General features: G+C 58.7%; 1 long non-coding RNA gene across 1 annotated transcript; it reads right to left on the reverse strand.

The window, feature by feature from the left end:
* Positions 1-2,113: 2,113 nt before the first annotated feature.
* Positions 2,114-3,441, reverse strand: LOC117011446. Its single transcript, XR_004420972.1, has 2 exons — positions 3,228-3,441; positions 2,114-3,037 (listed from the first exon to the last, which is right to left on the reverse strand). It is a non-coding gene; the product is annotated as an uncharacterized LOC117011446 (long non-coding RNA).
* Positions 3,442-4,543: the final 1,102 nt, after the last annotated feature.

Genomic DNA, 4,543 nt, shown 5'->3' on the forward strand with positions numbered 1-4,543 from the left:
CCCTGAGGTGGCACCTGTGCTTTTTGTCACTGCCAACCACCAACTTCTCACCAGTGCCCCAAGGTAGGGGGTGGCCCACATCCTACAGGAAGAAGGGGAGTGACAGCATTTTTGGGGTCACCCCTGGCCATTTCCAACCCCTTGCAACTCCCTGAAGATGCTGCACCATCCTGCACTGCCCCCACCACAGCATTCCCTGAGGGGACCTGGGGGAATCTGGGGACTGTCCCCATGTCCCTCTCCAGGGGGACACTGAGGGTCACCCCTCAAAGGGACTGCAGAGTCGGGGTGGCTCCTGGAGTTCCCCCAGTGTGACAGCTGGGGGACCCAAGATGCTGCAGTGACAATTTGGGGGCGGGGTGCACGTTTTGGAATCTCCAGGGTGGGTCCCAAAGTCCCCTCCTATCACTGCAAAGTCAATCCCCCAGCTCGTGCCTCAGTTTCCCCCTTACTCTCCAGGGACCACCTGGACCCAATGTTCTGATATTGGATTTGTTTTGGGGGGTTTTGGGGTTGGGGCTACTGGGATGGGTTGGTGGGCCAGTGGGGTGGGCCAGGCTGTGGCCAGGCTGGTGGTCTGCACCACCCCCATCTGGGCTGGGGGCTGGCCAGGCTGGGGGCGTGCAGGGCCAAAGGCTGTCCACACCAGTGTCCAGCTGGGATCAATCCAGACCAGTGTCCATCCAGAGTGGGATCCATGGGTCTGGTGGCCATCTGGACCAGTGTCCAACCTCTCCTGCCCCTGTCCATCCCATACTCCCTGGCCAGGGCTGCTCCTCACTGCAGAGTGGACAAGACTCACGGTCAATCCCAAGATGACCCCAAACCCCCTCCCACCAGGAAATGCTTCGCCATGGCCAAGATGAAGGTGCTGGTGGCACTGTGGTGGCACAGGTGGTGGCACTGATGCCATCCCACTTCATGTCTCCATCCATGTCCAAGCCCCCTCATGTCACTCTCAAGTCTGTGTCCCCCCATGCCCACATCCATGTTCTCCATGTCCTTACTCATGCTCATGTGCCCCACCCACCGGCTGGGGACTGGGACCGGGATTTTGGGTTGGGACCAATACCGAGAATAGGACTGGGAATACGGGACAGGGACTGGGAATTTGGGAACAGGACAGGGAATACGGAAGCGGCAAGCAGAGAGAGAATATGGGATGGGAATTAGTGTTCAGAAGTGTTCAAGAGAAACACGGTGGGGCTGTGAGCTCTGCTCTGCAGCCGGGCCTGCCCTGGGCTGCTGCGGCGCAGGGCCCAAAGGCTGGAGCTGCAGCCTTGCTCCTGGGGCAGGAACAGGAGCCTGGTGCAGGCCCATGGCCCCTGCACGGCCCCAGCAGGAGGGAGGGCTCTGAGGCACAGGGCTGCTGGCAGCATGGGCTGCTGTGGCCCGCTGGGGGCATCTGAGAAATGCCCAAAGCCTTGTGCTCAGTGCAGCTGGCCAAGGACAGCAGCAGGGCTGAAGGGTTCGTGTGGCACAGGCAGCCCGAGCTGTGGAACCTCAGCCCCCATGGGAGAGGTGGTTCTGGAATGGGACACGGAATGGGGATAGGAAATGGGAATATGGGAAGCAGACAGAGCATATAGAAATAGCAATTGGAGAGAGAATATGGAATGGGGATTAAGAAAATGCTACTGGGATTGGAAATGGGAATACAGGAACAGGATGGGGAATGGGAATATGGGAAGAGAAGAGGAAATATTGAAAAGGATATATGGGAGTGGGACTGGGAATACAAGAACGGGAACAGGACAGGGAATATGGGACTGGGAATATGGCAAGTGGCAACTAGACAGAGACTATGGGACAGGGAATGAGACCAGGAATGGATCCTGGATGGAGCAGGATGGGAGTGGGGTGACACGGGAGTGGGCTGGGGGCAAGGGGAGTGACAGTAGTGAGGGGGATACTGCACAGGGGACAGTGGGATCTGGAACGGGAGGACATGGGGACAGTTGCAGGACAGGCAGTCCTTGATCAGCTGCCCCAGAAACTCTGGGGTGCCCAAAGCCCTGAGCAACTACCAAGTTTCTCCCAGGAACCCTCAGCTCCCTCAAACCCATCATCCCCTACATCCCCTGGAAGATTCCCCCATGTCCCCATCCATGTCTTAGTTCAACATCTTTATTTGTACCCCGGTTTTGGGTGTTTGGGAAGGACAAAGACAAATGCAAAGAAAATCCAGCCCACAGGGAGCCAGTAGGATGTGGAACCCCCACCCAGGTGTGTTCTTGACATGAATCAGTGGCACCAGGTATCAGCGGGGCTCTGCCCACCGAGGGTCACTGGGGATCATCCAGCACAGATCCTGCCATGGGGGATGGAGCTGGAGCAGCGCACGAAGCTCTTCCTGCAGTTGGAGCACTCGCAGGGCTTCCCTTGGTGGTGCCTCTGTTGGTGTTGGCTCAAGTTAGAGCTCGGTGAGAAGCTCTTCCTGCACTCGGGACACTCGTAGGGCCACTCCCTGGTGTAGATGCGCCGGTGCTTGACGAGGGTTCAGTTTTGCTTGAAGCCCTTCCCGCAGTCAGGGCAGTGAAAGGGCCTCTCCTGTGTGTGAATCCAATAGTGCTTGAGGAGAGTGGAGCTGGTGTGAAACCTCTTCCTGCATTTACCACACTCACAGGGCCTCTCCCCCGTGTGGCTCCTCTGGTGGACAGTCAGTTCAGAGTTCCATCTCAAGCTCTTCCCACACTGCCCACACTCATAGGGCCATTCCTCTGTGTGGATTATTCAGTGGTGAATCAGGGAGGATCTCCACCTGAAGCTCTTCCCACATTTCAAGCACTTGTGTGGCTTCTCCCCATCGTGAAGCTGCTCATGGACCCCTGGGTTCGAGCTCTGGCAGCCTCCCTGTCCCAGGCTGGGTCTTTCCTTCTGGGATCCCCGGGATCTGCATTTGCAGCCCCTCCTCGTGTGGGATCTCTGGGGCTTTTTCTCCCCGTTGGATTCCTGCACCGTGGAGCCGCTCCAAACGGCCTCTTCCATGGCGTTCTGGCACAGGGATTTATCCTTCCTGGTCTCTGTCCTCTGCTCCCTGTCCAGGGGAGGAAGGACAAGGAGAGGATGGGATTTGCCTCTGAGCCAGAGGGAAGGGGAAGGAGATCCCCCCAGCGTGTCCCCGGCCGGACAGGGTCGGCAGCGGAGTTGTCCTGCAGCCAGGGGCCGTGCTGGGCTGGGAGATGGAGCAGGACTGAGGGGGAAAGGGACAGTGAATTCCTGCTCACCTTCCTGGGGCTCCTGGGGAATCTTCCTCTTCCTCATAGCCTCCTCCTCCTCCATCGAGCCAAGGGATAGGATTGGGAAATCCTGGTTTGGGGAAAAACAAGCGATGAGCACATTGTGTTGGGGGTTCCTCCTGCCCAACTCCATAAAAGCCTCCCAGACACCAAGATTCAGCCCTGAAAATGCCTCCCAGGAATTCCTGGGAATGGTCTCTCCCCTTTGGTGTTTGGGGCTCCCCTCTGTCCCAAGATGTTTGGGGTCACACTTGTATTGGGGGTCCCCAATCTTCTCAGTCCCTGCCTCTCCCCAGGGATACTTAGGGATACTGGGGGATTTTGGGGTCCCAGGGTCCGTTCTCCCCTTATTCTCTGCTTTGGGGTGCAGGAGGTCCAAGGAGTCCCCCCTGCCCCTCTCCAGGCTGTTGAGGGTCCCATGAATGGCGGCGCTTCCCCCTCACTGGGCTCCCCACTTTGGGGTCCTGGGGGACACAGGGCTCTGCTCCTCCAGGCTGCCTCTGCCAGCAGCTGCCACCAGGACCCCCCAGTGTCCCCCCAAGGGGCATTTTCTGCTCAGCTTTGGAGTTCTGCATTCTTCAAACATTCCCCCTCCCTAAAACAAAATAAACAAACCATGCTGAGAGGATAAGAGGGGGGCCCCAGGAGCCGTGTATGTCCTCCCCAGAGCATGTGTGACCCCCTATCCCAGTGTCATCCCCACAGGGCTATTGCCTCAGCTCCTGCTCCCCCCAGGAGGGAATTTGGGGAGGGGGCAGAGGGGGCGCACAGCCCCTGCTGGGCATGACCCCAGCCCAGCCCCTTTGTTCAGCACCAAGCTGGGCTTGGGGCCGCAGGAGGAAGAGGCCGAGGGAAGCAGATCCTGCAGGTGGGACAGTGCTTGGGCTCAGGGCAAGGTCCTGCCCTGCACACCTGCTCAGGTGTGACCCTGCCCCGGGAAGGGAGCGGGACATTCCCATCCCCATGGATCAGGGCTGGGAGCAGCACTTGGAGCACGGCCATGGAAATACTGGGAGTGACTGGGACCACTCTGAGGGGGTGAATTATCCTCCCCACACCTTTCCAGGCCACCCTGCCAGCTGAGAAATGCTCGCTGGGCCTCGGCCTTGGCCAACAGCCCCTGGGCTCAGCTCCTCTGGAGCTCAGCACAAACCCTGTCTGCTCCCAGGCCCTGCTGCTGCCCAACCAGCTCCTGGTTTCTTTAGGAGCAGCCCTGGATCTGTTTTTGTTCCCTCAGTGGCACACCATCCCTGTTCTCACCCTTCCAAGGAAAGCTGTGGATACCAAGTGACTGAAGCCCCTCT

This window comes from Catharus ustulatus, unplaced genomic scaffold (genome assembly GCF_009819885.2).
Source record: "Catharus ustulatus isolate bCatUst1 unplaced genomic scaffold, bCatUst1.pri.v2 scaffold_163_arrow_ctg1, whole genome shotgun sequence".
In the NCBI taxonomy this organism is placed as follows: Eukaryota; Metazoa; Chordata; class Aves; order Passeriformes; family Turdidae; genus Catharus; species Catharus ustulatus.